General features: G+C 35.1%; 1 protein-coding gene across 1 annotated transcript in view; it reads left to right on the top strand.

Annotated features, from left to right (window-relative positions):
• CCDC122 (coiled-coil domain containing 122) overlaps window positions 1–16,569 on the top strand; it is a 54,425-nt gene extending 37,856 nt beyond the window's left edge. The window contains exon 7 of the transcript XR_013550175.2: window positions 14,381–16,569. The gene's annotated coding sequence lies outside the window, so the exon portion shown is untranslated. The remainder of the gene's footprint in view (window positions 1–14,380) is intronic.
• The last annotated feature ends 1,315 nt before the right edge of the window (window positions 16,570–17,884 follow it).

Below are 17,884 nucleotides of genomic sequence, written 5' to 3'. Positions count from 1 at the left end.
TTCCTTGAATGATATAATCTGCCAAAACTGACACAAGAAAAAACAGATGATCTGAATAGGCTTATATTTATTTAAGGAATTGAATCAGTGATTCATCACATTCCAAAACAGAAAGCCCCAAACCCAGAGGGTTCAGTGGTAAATTCTGCCAAACATTTAAAAATTACACCCATTCTCTATAATCTCTTTCCGAGGATAGAAGCAAAGGGAATACTTCTTAACTCATTCTATGAGGCCAGCATTAACCTAATACCAAAACCAGACAAAAAAAAAATTACAAGAAAATAAAACTATAAACCAATATCTCTCGTGAACATAAATTTAAAAATCCTCAACAAAATATGAGCAAATCAAATCCAAAAAAGTATAAAAGAAATTGTATGCCATGATCAAGTGGGAATTGTCATAGGTACACAATTATGGCTCAACATCCAAAAATCAATTAACATAATCCATCACATCAACAGACTTAAAAAAGTAAAATCATGTGATTATATCAATAGATACATAAAAATCATTTAACAAATCCAAATCCCATTTATAATAAAAACACTCGGTAAAGTAACAATACAGGAGAACTTTCTCAACTTGATAAAGACTAACCACAAAAAAATTCTACAGCCAACATCATACTTAATGGTAAGAAACTCAAAGCTTTCCCATTAAGATTAGAACAAGGCAAGGATACTTTCTCTCACCATTCCTTTTCAACATCACACCGTAAGTCCTTGCTGATGCAATAAGGTGAGAAAAAGAAATAATATGTATACAGATTAGGGAAGATATAAAACTGTTCATAGATGACATGATAATCTAGGTATAAAACTGAAAACAATTGAAAAAAAGAACAAGCTGCTGGAACCAATAATCAATTATAGCAAAGTTTCAGGGTAATATAAAAAAGTCAATGCTTTTATATAACGATAGTGAACAAGTAGAATATGAAATTTAAAACAATACCAATTACTTAGCACCCCTAAAAATGAAATACTTAGGTACAAATATAATAAAATATGTGCAAGATCTATATAAGAAAAACTAAAAAACTCAGATGAAGGTGTTCAAAGAACTACATAAACGGAGAGATATTCCATGTTCACTGGTAGAAAGACTCATTATAGCCAACGTGTAAGTTCTTCCCAAGGTGATCTACAGATTCAATTCAATCCTAATAAAAATCCCAGTAAGTTATTTTATGGATATTGACAAACTGATTGTAAAGTTTATAGAGGGAGGCAAAAGACTAAAGACTAGCCAGCACAGTATTGAAGAGGAAAAACAAAGTTGGAGCACTGACCTTATTTGACATCAAGACATACTATCAAGTTGCAGTAATCAAGATGGTGTTGTACTGGTGAAATAATAGGTAAATGTACAGATAGCCACATAAAGAGACCCACATAAATGTATCAACTGATCTTTGGCAAAGGAGCAAAGGTAATACAGTGGGGCAAAGATAGTCCCATTCAACAAATGGTGCTGAAACAATTGGATATCCACCTGCAAAACAACGAACCTACACACAGACCTTAACACCCTTCACAAAAATTAACTCAAGGAGTGTCTGGGTGGCTCAATTGGTTAAGCAACTGACTCTTGATTTAGTCTCAGGTCATGCTCTCATGGTCTGTGAGGTCAAGCCCCACATTGGGCTCTCTGCTGACAGCACAGAGCCTGCTTGGGATATATTCTCTCACTTTCTCTCTCTCTCTCTCTCTCTCTCTCTCTCTCTCTCTCTCTCTTTCCCTGCCCCTCCCCCACTCAATCTGCTCTCTCTCTCTCTTTCTCTCAAAATAAATAAATAAATAAGCTTAAAAACAAACAAACAATAACAACAAAATTAAAGTGGATCATAGACCTAAACATAAAATGCTAAACTGTAAACTCCTAGAAGGTAACATAGGAGAAAATCTAGATGATGTTGGGTTTGGTGTTGCCATTTTGGATACAACACCAAAGGCAACCCATGAAATAAATAGTTGATAAGCTAAACTTCATTAAAATTAAAAGTTTCTATTGTGTAAAAGACACTGTCACAAGAGAATGATAAGACAAGCCACAGACTGGGAGAAAATACTGCAAAAGCTCCATTTGATAAAAGACTGTTATTTAAAATGAAGAACTCTTAAAATTCAATAACAAGAAAACAAACAACTAGATTTTGAAAGTGGACCAAAGACCTTAACAGAAACCTCACCAAAGAAGACAGATGGCAAATAGCATATGAAAAGGTGTTCCACTTTATATGTCACCAGGGAAGTGTGAATTAAACAATGAGATACACTACACACTTACTAGGATGGCCAACGTCAGGAAGCCTGACAACACCAAAATGCTAATGAGGATGTGGAGCAACAGGAACTCTCATTCATTTCTGGTGGGAATGCAAAATATACAGCCATTTTGAAAGACAGTTTGGTGGTTTCTCATAAAACTAAACATATTCTTACCATACAATCCAGCAATTGTGCTGCTTGGTATTTATCCAAAGGAGTTAAAGACTGATGTCTACGCCAAAACACAGATGTTTATGGCAGCTTTATCCATAATTGTCAAAGTTTGGAAGCAACCAAAATGTCCTTCAGTAGGTGATTAGCTACATAAACTGTGGTATATCCAGACAATGGAACATTATTTAGTCCTAAAAAGAAATGAGTTATTAAGCTATGAAAAGACTTGGAGGAACCTGAATGAATATTACTAAGTGAAAGAAGCCAATCTGACAAGGCAGTAATACCGCATGATTCCAACCATATGACATTCTGAAAAGGTAAAACGATGGAGATAATAAAAAGATCAGTGGCTGCTAGGGTCGGGGGCAGGGTAGGGGAGAGATGCATAGGCAGAGAACAGAGGAATTTTAGGGCAGTAGAAATACTCTGTATGATATTATAATGATGGATATATATCATTATACTGTTTATCCAAATCCGTACATAGTATAACACCAAGAGTGAACCCTAAGGTAAACAATGGACTTTAAGTGATTATGATGTGAAAGTACCATTCTGGTGAGTGAAGTTGATAATGAGGAAAGCTTTGCAAGGAGTATATGGGAAATCTTGTACTTTCCTCTCAATTTTGTAGTAAACCTAAAACTGCTCTTAAAAATAGTCTTTTTAAAAAGCACTCAAATGTAGTTAACACTACATCAAGGTCAGTATCAGTAAACATTTTGCTAAGTGAAGTGAAATCCTGCTTATAAATATTACTTTGGAACCTTTTAAAATTCATATAGGTGACTGCAATGAAAACTCTACGTTCCTGTATCACCTAACGGAATGTGGAATCCATTGCTCATATAAAAATCATTCAGGCCTATATTAATGATATGGAGATTTGAGACCATTTTTTTGGCAGGAGGAATCAGTAGATTGAGAAGAGCTTGTAGTTTTGCAACTATTTGATTTGTTAGTTGCTTATATTTTCAATATTACACATATTTTTCATTAAGCTAAGGATAACTAATGCTAATGAATCTAAAAATTATATGCCTTTCAAAAATAATCTATGTTATATTTGTTTATTTGAATTTATAATGTATTTCTAAGGAAAGGGTATTTTTTTCCTTTTCTGATAAATTTGGCAGTGTGAGTAATGGGTTTTCGATATCACATTATTTATCATATAATATTCTCCTGAATGTTGCTGAACTATGACCAAAACCAGGAAAAATAAATTGAAACAGATACTAATAGCAGGATAGCTTTATTCAATACATAGCTAAGAATGGGATGCTCCAAATTGCTTTTTCTTTTCTGTAATTTTCAATTTAAACGATGGCTTTGAGATCTAAAACTTTAGAAAAATAAAAATAGTATGTGATTTGGTAATGGCAGAGCTGTTTACATAATCTAGTGAAGAGAGACATGAAGTAATGAAATTTAAATCTCTTAATTAATGAGATGATGTATTCAAAAGGAAAATCAGAGTGCATGCAATAAATAGTTTTAAAAGGCTTATTACCCAAAAGTTCCCTGGCATAACAGTCATGTCTAAATTGGAATAAAACACATAAGTAACAGATGTGTTCCAGTATTGCTCAGTCCACACAGCACAAGGTAATTTAGAGACAGTGATAATACACTAACAATCTAAGATATAGTTTCTGTCCAAAATGTTTAACTCAAGACATATGATCCCCCTCATCTACTATTACTTATTACTCCCCCTGACATTATTTGACATAGTATATAGACAAATGTAATCACTTTGCTTGTATTGAAGAAGCTTCATCAAGGTGTTCTCAAGACTATGTATGTCTCCTTGAGTCCACAGTGCTGCTTTCTTTGTGAACCTGGCATAAATAAATAAATAAATAAATAAATAAATAGCTAGCTAGCTAGCTAGCTAGCTAGCGCAAGCCTGCAATCTGCATGAGTTGTTTTGTCTTCAGTGACTAATGTTAACTAACTCATGCACAGTGATCCAACCAGATGTCAGCACATCCAATTGGCTGAAAATATCACAGTTTTCTCTTCATCTGCCTGTTCCACAGAGACTGTATAGAGCCATCCTTAAGTGTCTGTCATTCTTTAGAGTGAGACCTCTTTGGAGACACTTCCATCCCTTAGATGTAACATTAACTTTGCTGGGCTGTTAGATAACGTTGATATTATTTTAATTTGTGGTTCATACAGATTTGTATTAAGCACTCACCTTGCAGAAAGGTCCAATCTTTTTCTAATCTTCCAGTAATTTGGGTTGTTCATCTTCTAAGCCTTTCAGTCTCAATCTGTCAATGTAATTTACCCCTGCACAGTTTTTTAATAACTAGTGTAACTCTCTCATTTTTCTTACATTCCTTTCCATTAAAAATGCCATGGCCTCATTCAGAGCTCACTTGTTTTCGGTCTCTGCAGAGCCATAGCTGTGTCATCTTCAGGCTCCAGTTCTCATTTTTGTTGTAACTCCAAAGTTTAATCCATGGCTTAAAGTTAGATCCTGAACATTGAAAACAATCTCTTCATTTATAACTGGCTTACGCAAGAGAATCTCTTTTTTCTACTTTGAGATGCTTCACAGAGATCAGCTTTCTCAGAAACACTGTGCAGTGGACATGGTCCGGACTCTGCCCAGATCCTCTCAGATCTTTCTTTTATCCTTTATGAGCATCCTTCTCCCAACTAAGGCATGTTTTTGCCTCCAATAGCTCTCACCTAAGACTTCCTGTGGGAGGTTTGCTTCCCTCAAAAAAGACTTTGCCTGATATTGCCGCCTTGCTTGGCTTTCTCCTTACTAGTTTGGCTTCCCTTACCAATTTCACCTGGGAGGGCTTCAGTAATAAATCACTTGCTCAGAGTCTGCTTCTGGGAATCCCAAAGTAAGTCCCCTTGCAAAAATAATCACACACTGAAATCTATTTTCAAGAGATGACAATTATTCTACTCCTGCTGCTCATTCCAGATCAATCCCTCTCCCAGCAGTAGCAGCAGCAGCAGCAGAGAAAAAAAAGAAAAAAAAAAGAAAAGGAAAAAAAAGGAAGAAACTTACACCTTTGAAATTTAATCACTGTCCCATTTAGCATAATTTTGATATCATTTATTTGCTTTAAATTTAAAAAGCCAAAAGGCACAAACTTTATTCCATATATTTAGTGTGAATATAAAATTACACTATTAGCCTTCAAATATAGTAAATAAATCACTATGTTGCATTTATCTTTTTTGATGTTAGTGTTCTTAGGAACTACTATGTTGCTGCATACGATAATTTATTAAATAAATCTTGATTCTGAGATCCCAATTTCAAAGTGTAGGATATTTTTCCAACTGTGTTAAAGTCACATGACTTTATACAGCTGTATTAGAAGACTCATGCAAGCAGACCAAAAGGGTAATATTTATGGAAAACATCTATGTTACTCTCATTCCAACCAGATGACAAGACAGAGACAGGAATAAATCATGTGTGCACATCCACAGACCCTACTTCTTTATATAGTCATTCTGGTTCTCTCAAGCCATTCTTTCCCATCTTTTCCATTTTTTTTAAATTAGTAATTCTCCTTTTTAATAATTCATTATGCTACCTATAGCTCAAGAACACTGGAATAATAGTCTGTTGCAGACTAAGAGTAATTAACTCAGAAAACTACCAAGACATATGGATCTATAAGACAGAACATTGTAAATATGAAAGTCACAGCATCTGCCAGCATGGTTTTTTAAAATTTGTAACTTTGAGAGTATTTACTGCTAATAATATATTATATCTTTGTGATATTTTTACCATAGCAACATTCAAAATATAAAATTAATTCTCAGAAACAATTATTGCTGTTGTGAAAATTATTTTATCCTAAGCTAAAGTAAATATAATCCTTTTTGCTCTGAGCTTCAGAATGCTTTCAAAGTTAATGTTTCTGGTCCTCAAAACTTCTAGCTGATATATGAATAATTTAAAACTACTGCAAATGCAAGTGAGGCCCAGCAATAGGATCAAAACTTGAATACAGACTTTCATTTTTGTAACATCGTCTAAAAAAGAAGCTAACTAGTGCAGGTTATAGCTCAAAACACTGAACTAATTGCAAAGAAACAATTTTCAAGTTATACCTTCTCTGTGTTAGGTAACTGCCAAAAATAAACATGGCATGATTCTTTTCATCCAAGAGATCAATTTAGTTGGCAAGAGAGACATATATATAACAGATTCAAATACAATGTACAGCACCCTGCAATAGAAACAATTAACCCAACTTTGTGGAAACACAAAATGAGGAGCGCTTAATTCCAAATGGAGGCAGGGAGGCTTAAAAGAAGACATGATGTCTGAGGTGAACTGCAAAGCATTATAAGTTCTTGTGATTGTTTCCACTCATCAGACCCTGAAAGTTTTTTATTCCTGTTTGCATCTCCACAACCTAGCAGATACTTGGAGTGTATAAATAGTACTCTGATGTATGTTGAATGAGTTAGTGAATAAGATAATCAACCAATATTCTTATTGATATCTCCCAACATTCCTATCTTCCGTCTCTCTTAGCTCTAGTACTATTGTTAATGCTATTACTTGAATTCTTTTCTATGAGTAAAAACTGAGCATGCAATGCTTCTCCTAAAAAGAAAGAAAAAAGAAAAACTTTACGTGGACACAAAATCCATTTCATCACTAAATAGTAAACACTTACAAATCTGTCCCAACCCGCTTGTTCACCCTCATTTTTTCCTGTTCAACCTAACAACCCTATACTCCAGTCAGAGCAAAATTTTAACTCTTCTGTAAGCATGTATTTTCACATATTATTCTCTTTGCCTTGAAGTTCTCACCTACATTCAGGAATTAACTCTAACTCAGTCTTCAGCCTCAATTTCTCTGTAATGCCACAGCTTAGAAATACTAAGAAACCTATATTATGATTTCTGAATCAACACAAATATTTGCTTACAACTTAGAGAACTTATGTACAAATCCTTGTTTAAAACAGGTTAAGGAATGCCTGGTTGGCTCTGTCAGTTGAGCATTTGACTCTTGATTTTGGCTCCAGTCATGATCGCAGGGTCACGGGACTGAGACCTGTGTGGGGCTCTGCACTGAGTGTGGAGCCTGCTTAAGATCCTCTCTCTCTCGGGGCACCTGGGTGGCGCAGTCGGTTAAGCGTCCGACTTCAGCCAGGTCACGATCTCGCGGTCCGTGAGTTCGAGACCCGCGTCAGGCTCTGGGCTGACAGCTCGGAGCCTGGAGCCTCTTTCCGATTCTGTGTCTCCTTCTCTCTCTGCCCCTCCCCCGTTCATGCTCTGTCTCTCTCTGTCCCAAAAATAAATAAAAAAACGTTGAAAAAAAAATTAAAAAAAAAAAGATCCTCTCTCTCTCTCCGGAGCTCTGCCTCTCTCCCCTGCTGGTGCTCTCTGGCTCTCTAAAAAAAATAAATAAATAAAATAATTTTAGACTTCTAAATATTGGGCTTTATTATGAACAGTCTGGCATGGAATTGTTTGGATAATACCAAATAACAGATAATTTCATTTATCATCTATAAAAGAACATGAGAATTAGTTGTTCCATGACTATTCCAAAATCTACTTTTGTAATTTTAAATCAAAATGTGAATATTTATGAACACAAACTTTTTTGAATCACTGGGTTCTACTCCTGAAGCCAAGACTACATTGTATGTTAACTAACTTGAATTTAAATAAAAAAAAAAGACAAACTGTTTTAAAAAATGCCTTTCTAGAAAATGAAATTATGTTTTTAGTGTAGCCCTAATGAAAGTAAACATGCTTAACAAGCCACAAGAAATATGCTTTTTGTCTTCTTCAATTATAAATACTTTGATTGAACCATGCTTTATAAGAGTTTTATATATTGAAAAATTAGATAAAATGTTCTATCCTTTAAAAAAGAAAGCTGGTAATAAGCTTTATGAAAATACAACTCAACAAATGAGACTGTATGGGAATAGAAAGAAAATCTGTATTAAAAATGAAAACCAGAATATTTCTCTTAATATTGTACATTAATCATAAATTTAATGCATACTTAGGGTAATTTGGGGAAATTTCACTTTGTTTTTATTGTTTCTCTATGGGTTATGCATAATTATGAAGTTTAACTATAATTTTAATGTAATTTTCCCAATGACACACTTTATATCTTTCCTAATTACATTTGTAGCAAAATCATTTTCAGGAAACCAGCTTTCTGTGTCTATTCTATTACTCTTTACACCACTGAAAATAGCCTCTCTGTTAATCACTTTCAAATATTCTTTACTTTTTCCCCTTAAATTACAATATTCCATTAGCTGATGGCACAGGGGTTTTGAGTACTTTTCAGAGTTTTGGCATCAGAGGTATCCTTAGCCATGCTTATTAGGCCTTAGAGAGTGCTAATTTTCTCATACAAAGGGAGTTTTGAGCTTTCATTAGGATGTTTCCCAGATGCTTTAATTTTCAGATACAGTTTAGTACAATTATGGCTGCTTTAACCAAGGTTATTTGAAAAATAATCTACGTAGAGAAATGGAAAAGCACCAAGTAGCTGATAAGCAACCATAGTAACGTGGTTTAATATCCCATGTACCAAAGAGAAAATGTGTATTCTGTGATATTAACTATTGTAATTGCTAATACATCATGATTTAGGCAAATAAATTCGATATTCTCCTAAGTCCTTGAAATCGTAAGCATTCTTTGAATCTGAATTAAAATGTAGCACTATTTAAAATGATGGGCACTGGAGAGGAGGGAATAAAAAAGTGAAAGGCCAAATATACCTAATTAAATAATGGAAAAAAGAGCTTATTAATATGCATATTACCAAGAGTCTGAATTCATTGACTGAGTTAAGACAAAATGTAGATTATAAAACATTATGAATGATATGTTCTAACTCCATTTTTTAAAAAGTGATAGTGAGTTTTGTCTCAAAAAGCTAGGAATATTTAGCCCATATCCAGCCCAAAGACTGTTTCTCTGGGCTAAATATTCCCAGTTCTTTTGTAACAACTTATATAAGTTCAAGTCCCTTCAACATCCTAGTATCATCTCTGGTTATATTCTGCCTGGATATTGTCCTGTGAGAGGTACAGACCAGGATTTGATAATTAAGATATAGTCTCATCAGCTGCTTGTAGAAACATATTTCATCCTATATGAGGCTAGTTTTCTAATAATGCAAACTAAGTTTACAAGGGCAACTTAGGCTGTCATTGTTCCTAGGGTTTTTCAGTAGGTGGAGGTAGGAGATATCAGTATTTTGGACAAAAAAAAAAAAATTGAATTTATACTGTATTTTAAATTCAAAGATTACATGTAGTTTTTACTCAATTTTACCTTCAATTTCATAGGTGTATGTTTTTTTCCCTCTAATGCTGAAAATCTTAGTTGCTGAATCACATTATTATGAATATTTATTTTCAAAATATCATGATGTTATTTTTAATAATATAATTACAAGTTAATTTTTTCTGTAGAATCTAATTTATTTTTTATAGCTACATAGCTTTCCATTCTAATGGATGTCCATAGCTTATTCTTTTTTCTTAGTGTTTATTTATTTTTGAGAGAGATTGACAGAGAGAGACAGAGCGCGAGTGGGGGAGTGGGAGAGAGAGGGAGACACAGAATCCGAAGCAGCTGTCAGCATAAAGCCCGACGCAGGGCTTGAACTCATGGACAGTGAGATCATGACGTAAGCCACAGTCGGACTCTTAACCAACTGAGCCACTCAGGTGCCCCTCAATTCAATTTTTTTTTACCCTCCCCTGACCCCTATAGCTTATTCAACTCTTAATGAACATTTGAGTTTTTTTCTAATCTTTTGCTATAATAAATAGTACTGTAATGAATGCCTCCTGTGAAAATGTCGTTTTCTATTTTAGCCAGTATGTCTTTGGAATAGATTTCTAGAAGTGGAATTGCTAAGTTGAATTTTGTATATACTTTATATATATTTAATAAATACATATATTTATATATACTTTATATATAAAAATATACATAAAGTGTATAATGTGCACACAAAATTTTGCTTGATGTTATAAAATTTTTCTCCATTGTGTTGAACCATTTTGTATCCCTATCAACAGCAATGTATGAGACTGCTTGCTTCTCCAAAGTCTTGCCATCAGAGTACATTGTCAAGCATTTGGATTTTTGCCCACATGATAGGAGAGTGAACTTTTATATAAATTCATTTTAATTCACATTTCTCTAATAATTGAATTTGAGCATCTTTCATATGTTCAAAGGCCATAAACATTTCTTTTTCTGTGAATTCTTTTTAAAATGTTTACCCCTTTAAAAAATTAGAGTTGATGGCTCTTCTCAATTCTTTGAGACCTCTTGTATAAGCAATAATAATCCTTTGTTGTTGTTGTTTACTGTGGTAAAATATATATAACATAAAATTTACCATTTTAGCTATTTTTATGTGTACAGTTCAGTAGCTTTAAGTACATTCACATTATTGTGCTGTTAACCAGCAACTTCACTCCCATCCATATCCAGGACTTATTCATCTTCAACTGAAACTCTGTACTGATTAAACAGTAGCTTTCCATTCTTCCTCCCTCCTGTTTCTGGAAACTACCTTCCTATTTTACATCTCCATGAATTTGACTTCCCTAGGTACCTCATGTAAGTGAAATTGTGTAACATTTGTCCTTTTGTGTCAGGCTTATTTCACTTAGCATAGTGTCATATTGTAGCATGCGTCAGGATTTCCTTCCTTTTTAAGCTGAATAATATTCCATTGTATGTATGTACCACATTTTGTTTATCCATTTACCCCTCCATAGACATTTGAGGTTTTCCTACTTTTTTGCTGTTATGAGTAATGCTGCTCTGAACGTTCGTGTTTGAGTCCCTGCTTTTAATTCTTTTTGAGTATTTACCTAGCAGTGGAACTGCTAGATGATATGGTAATTCTATATTTATTTGAAAAACCACCCTGCCTTTTCCACAGAAGCTGCACCATTTTATATTCCCACCAGGAATGCACAAGGTTTTCAATTTCTCAACATCTTTTCAACCGCTTATCTTATTTTATAATAGCCACCCTTATGAATATAAAGTGGTATTTCGCTTGGTTTTTATCTTCATTTCCCTAATTAGTGATATAGAGCATCTTTTCATGTGCTTATTGGCCATTTGTATATCTTCTTTGGAGAAATGTCTGTTCAAGTCTTTTGTCCATTTTTTTAATGAATTTTTTTTAGTGTTTATTCTTGAGAGAGCGTGAGCAGGGGAGGGGCAGAGAGAGAGGGGGACAGAGGATCTGAAGCAGGCTTTGCGCTGAGAGCAGTGAGCCCAATGTGGGGCTCAAACTCATAAACTGTGAGATCATGACCTGAGCCAAAATTGGACACTCAACTGACTGAGCCACAATGGCGCCCCTGTCCATTTTTTTAATTGAGTTATTTTTGTTGGTGGTGGTAAATTGTAGGAGTTCTTTATATATTCTAGATTATTAATCCCATATCAGTGATATAATTCAAAAATATTTTCTCCCAATTCATGGGTTAACTTTTCACTCTGTCCTTTGATGTGCAGAAATATTCAATTTTGATGAAATCCAATTTATCTATTTTTTCATTTTGCTTGTGCTTTTGGTATCATGTCCATGAAATCCTTGCCAAATCCAGCGTCATGAAGCTTTTCTTCTATGTGTTTTCCTAAGGGTTTTATTGTTTTGGTTCTTAGATTTAGGTCCTTGATCCATTTTGAGTTAATTTTTATATTTGATGTAAGGTAATAGTCCAACTTCATTCTTTTGCATGGGAAAATCCACTTTCCAGCCCTATTTGTTGAAAAGACCCTCCTCTCCCCATTGAATGGTCTTCACACACTTGTCAAAAATCATTGTCCATATATGTGAAGGTTTGTTTCTGGGCTCCGTATTCTACTTCATTAGTCTGTGTGTCTGTCTTGATGCCAGAATAAAGTTTTGTTTGTCATGCAAGTGGCAGATATTTATTTCAGTTTGTCATTTGTCTTTTTACTTTGTTTACAGTACTTATCTTTTCCACGCAAAAGTTGTTTAATTTTATGTAGTTAAATTTATCACTGTTTTTATTTATTTCCTTTGTATTTTGTCTCATAGGAAAATCTCCCTGCACTTTTTTATTTTAATTAATTTAATTTTATTATTTTTTAATTTCATATGTATTTGATGTATTTATGTATTTATGTATTTATTTTTAATATCATTTAGTGTCAAGCTAGCTAACGTACAGTGTATACAGTGTGCTCTTGGTTTCAGGGGTAGATTCCCGTGATTCGTCGCTTACATACAACACCCACTGCTCATCCCAACATGTACCCCCCTCAATGGCCATCACCCATTGTCCCTTCTCCCCCTCCACCCCCTTCCATCAACCCTCAGTTTACTCTCTGCATTCAAGAGTCTCTTATGGGTTTGTTTCCTTCTCTGTTTGAAACTGTTTTTTTCCCCTTCCCTTCCCCCATGGTCTTCTGTCAAGTTTCTCAAGTTCCATATGTGAGTGAAAACATATGATATCTGTCTTTCTCTGACTTATTTCACTTAGCATAACACTCTCTAGTTCCATCCATGTTGCTGCAAATGACAAGATTTCGTTCTTTCTCATTGCCAAGTAGTAGTCCATTGTATATATAAACCACATCTTCTTTATCCATTCATCAGTTGATGGACATTTGGGCTCTTTCCATAATTTGGCTATTGTTGAAAGCTCTGCTATAAACATTAGGGTGCATGTGCCCCTATTAATCAGCGCTCCTGTATCCTTTGGATAAATTCCTGGTAGTGATATTGCTGGGTGGTAGGGTAGTTCTATTTTTAACTTTTTGAGGAACCTCCACACTGTTTTCCAGAGTGGCTGCACTGGTTTGCATTCCCACCAACAGAGCAAGAGGGTTCCCATTTCTTCACATCCTCGCCAGCATCTGTTGTTTCCTGAGTTGTTAATTTTACCCACTCTGACTGGTGTGAGGTGGTATCTCAATGTGGTTTTGATTTGTATTTCCCTGATGATGAGTGACGTTGAGCATCTTTTCATGTGTCTGCCTATACTTAACTTATAATGGAACATGCCCATGGTTTCATTTGTGCATGAATAACACTGTAAGGTTTTCAGAGAAAGAGTTGACCCCTTTTGGTAGAAACATGATAAAAGACTATACAAAGACTGCTGGTCAAGTTAGAATGTAATCTTCTGCATAATAGTAATGGAGATAACCATAATGATGAGGAGGATGATAATGATAATAACTATCGAATGAATGACTTCATATTCTGTACAAGGCACTGTAGGAAGTCTTTGTATACAGTTAAGTATAGGGAAAAAAGAAAAACTCAATTGTTAAGAGCTTTAACTTTGAAGTTATATAAGCCTGAGTTCTAATACATGTTTTAGTAGATTAGTTCCAAACTATCACTTACAGGTGGTGCAACTTTGGGCAAATATCTTACATTCATTAAGTCTCAATTTTAAATGTGTAGGGTGGGAATAATAATAGGATTTACTTCATGGACTTGTTGTAGAATTAAATTAGATAATGTATATAAAGTCTTTGGAGATTAAAATTAAGTATTTAATATATATTAACTACTGTTAATAAAATTAGTACTAATTATTTCATAAATTTCTCAGTTTATAAATAAGATTACCAAAGCAATGAGAAAGTAGATAAAGTCAAATAACTAATAAGGTCAGAATTGGGATTTGAACCTAACCTTTGACTGTTTTTACTCCAAAGTTCCTATCTCTCTATTACAACAATTGAAAGTCATTTTCACATGAATGTTGATTTTTAGAAAAGCCTACAATAGATGGACTTGGTTATGAAGAGAATTGTCTTCTGATTAGAAACAATGGCAATTACATAAGAAACTTAGTGTATAAAAGCATAATGCCTGAATCCATGATCTTTGCCTCTTTTTCCACAAACTTTAGAGCTGAGAAGTCAGAGAAGATAAGGACTGAAAAGGTGTCACCAGAGTGAGTAATTAAGATCCTATGGTTGATTTCTGAGGCAGAAATCATGGTATGTAGGGTTTAGGAGTGAGTGTATTTGGCAACAGAAGGGCTGGCATGGTGGCTAAGATTAGACAAGCTTTCTGGGGCATAGCAGGAGTTGGGAGAAGCCCCAGCAGGGAGGCAGAAGATGGATGGTGTGGAACATTTATTGCCCGTGACTCATATTTCCATAAAGGGAAGAGAATGTCCAATCTACTCTCCAGGAATGGAAAATTATGGGAGGAACATTTTTAGCTTATCTCTCATCCCAGTAGATGAGTAACATATTTTTAATTAATTTGGAAGAAGGCTTAGCCCCTTTTCCCTGTAAGCTAGCCTGCAAACCAAGTGCAGACAGGGTACATTCTAGGCTGCTATGATAGGACACAATCCCATGTAATAAAGCTATTCGCCCAAACAGCTACAGACACATTTCCCAATCAGCTTTATCAATAATGAAGTTAATGTTTTGATGTGTATTTGTCCAAACATGAAAGGAGAAAAAAAGAGTGTAACAGAGGTCAGCAACAGGCAGAAATTGAAGCTGATAGGTGGTTGGCTTTAGTAAGTTCTAGTAGTAGTGATATAGGCAGAATCTAGTTCCAGGTTGGAGCACTTGACATGGAGATTTGAAACTGGGAATCTAAAGAGTGAGAGTTGCTTCCTTATGACTAGATTTAACCTAGAATCTAAGCACAAGCTCACTCCCATAGGACTGGAATTTGTGGCCTTCGGTGTGAGGACTGGAGAGATTCCACGCATCAAAACAAAACAAAACAAAAATCAGATAAATGTAGATAACATGTTGATTGCATTTTTGAGAAACAAGATACTAAATGAGAAGCCAAACATAAAACAACAATAATTTATAAAGTAGCCAAAAGGGTTAGGAAGAGGATTTTCTAGGGTCTGGGAAATCTGACCATACTTGTAGAGCTCTTGAAAAGGGCAACACTGCACATACGAGATGGGAAGAGAGGAAGAGAGGAAGGGGGTAGCCTTGAGGAAAAATCACATCCGAGAAAGAATGGGGGAAAAAAAAGAGAAAATAACTAAAGGAAAAGGAAACTTCTTTCTTTTTTATTGAAATTCTAGTTCATTAACATACAGTGTAATGTTAGTTTCAGGTGTACAATATAGTGAATCAACAATTCCATACAACAGCCGTGTATGTACTCATCACAAGTGCACTCTTTAATCCCCATCACCGATTTCTCCCATTTTCCCACCCACTTCCTTTTGGTAACCATCAGTTTGTTCTCTATAATTAAGAGTATTTTTCTTTGTTTGCCTCTCTCTCTTCTCATCCCTTTGCTTGTTTTGTTTCTTTAATTCCACATGAGTGAATGCCATTTGCAATGATGTAGATGGAGGTAGAGAGTACTTTGCTAAATGAAAAGAGTCAGATAAGGAAAATAAAATTTTATTTTTTAAAGTTTACTTTTTTATTTTAAGAGAGAGAGAAGCAGAGAGAGAGAGGGAGAGAGAGAATCCCAAGCAGGCTCCATGCTGTCAGTGCAGAGCTCCACATGGGGCTCCATCTCACAAACTGTGAGATCATGACCTGAGCCAAATCAAGAGTCAGACACTTAACGGACTGAGCCATCCAGGTGCCCCAGGAAAATTAAATTTTAAAGAGAGGAGGGAAATGGAAGGAGTTCTTGTTTAGATGGAGGAAGGATAAGAGCTGAGGGTGATGGTGTGGAGTTAGCACATTTGAGCGATGAAATGGTGTATAAAGCTATGAAAGAGGGATTGGCATTAATGGTCTAAGTGATACAGATTAGAGTAAATCCATAGTGAACCTACTAAATTCAGTTTTGCCATTTTTATTTTGGTATGTTCTGTTGTCCAGGATAAGGAAGCACAGCAAAAGATGGGATGGAAATTGGATTAAATAAATTCAGTACATCAAACACATTTTAACATTTCTTTCTTAATAATTATGGATTTTAAATAGCTATTCTCTTAATATGGTAGTATAGCACTAAATATATAAGTTATAAAAGATAAGGCTGAACTCAAAACATACCTGGGAAGTAGTTTGTTTGGTTTGTTGGTTTATTTTATTTTATTATTTTCTTTTATTATTTTTTAATGTTTATTTATTTTGAGAGAGAGAAAGAGAGCAAGTAGGGGAGGAGCAGAGAGAGAGGGAGAGAGAGAGAGAATCCCAAGCAGGCTCCATGCTGTCAGCACAGAGCCCAATGTGTGGGACTTGATCCCATGAACTGTGAGATCATGATCTTAGCTGAAATCAAGAGTCAGATGCATAACCAGCTGAGCCACCCAGGCACCCCTGTTGGTATATTTTAAAACTAAATTCAGTATCTCAGATTACAAGTGGAGTGCTAATATTTATTGAACACCTAAGAAATATTAGACATTTGCTTGGGCACCACACAAATATGTAACTTGATTTAATTAAATATTCCAAGGTTCTGGATCATTTATTTAAAAGTTCTGGATCACTTATTCAACAATTGTGCATCTACTAACTGCATACCTCTGCAACATAATATAATGGACAGTACATAGTTCTTTCTCTCCTTTATCTTACACCCAGTTGTGCCAGTAATACATGAAACAGATTAATCACTTTAGCAACATTGAAAGGGTAAGTACAATGAAGTATCACTATGTTTCCCAAATTTTCAGAGGAATGAAGAGCATGAGATGTTTTTGGAATGATGGACAGGATTTTGATGAAGTGGAGAGGAAAGGCTTGGATATTTCAGACCACAGCTGTTGCGTGCTAGAATGACCACAGTACCTAGGTCTAACTACTTCCGGGAAGTAAAAGAGAAAGTTTGAATCAGATACACTGAGATTCAGAGGCTGGGTGGCAGGTGAGAGGGCTGCTTAGTGCAAAGAGAGAAGAGAAACATATCCCTGAGAGTCTGCACCATGGGTTCATCTGAAAGTTGTAGCTCCTCTAGGTTGTTTTGGACATGAAATCCTGACTATGCCATGTTTTTTATATAGTGTTCTATGAACATTATTCCATCATAAGGATTTTCTTTTTTTTAAATGTTTATTTATTTTGAAAGAGAGAGAGAGCATGAGCTGGGGAGGAGCAAAGACAGAGGGAGAGAGCAAATCCCTAGCAGGCTCCGTGCTATCAACACAGAGCCCAACATGGGGCTCAATCTCACGACCATGGCATCATGACCTGAGCCAAAATCAAGAGTTGGATGCTCAACTGACTGAGCCACCAAGGTACCCCATAAGGATTTTCAAAACATGAAGTCTGAGTCAGTGTTTTCTGTAATCATTAATGTAATTCCCTCTCCCCCAAGCAGTCCTCAGCTGACCTACCCATTAGTGCAAGTTAAACTGGAAACTACTAACTTTGGAGCAAGCCACGAGGCCTTCAAGTAACCTAGGATTTTTTTTCTTTTTTAAATATTAAACTATACTAAATAAATATGTAGCAATTTA

Source organism: Panthera onca, chromosome A1 (genome assembly GCF_046562875.1).
Source record: "Panthera onca isolate mPanOnc1 chromosome A1, mPanOnc1 haplotype 2, whole genome shotgun sequence".
Taxonomy (NCBI): domain Eukaryota; kingdom Metazoa; phylum Chordata; class Mammalia; order Carnivora; family Felidae; genus Panthera; species Panthera onca.
Note: the sequence above shows the minus strand (reverse complement) of the source record. Positions and strands in the feature narration are given on the sequence as shown.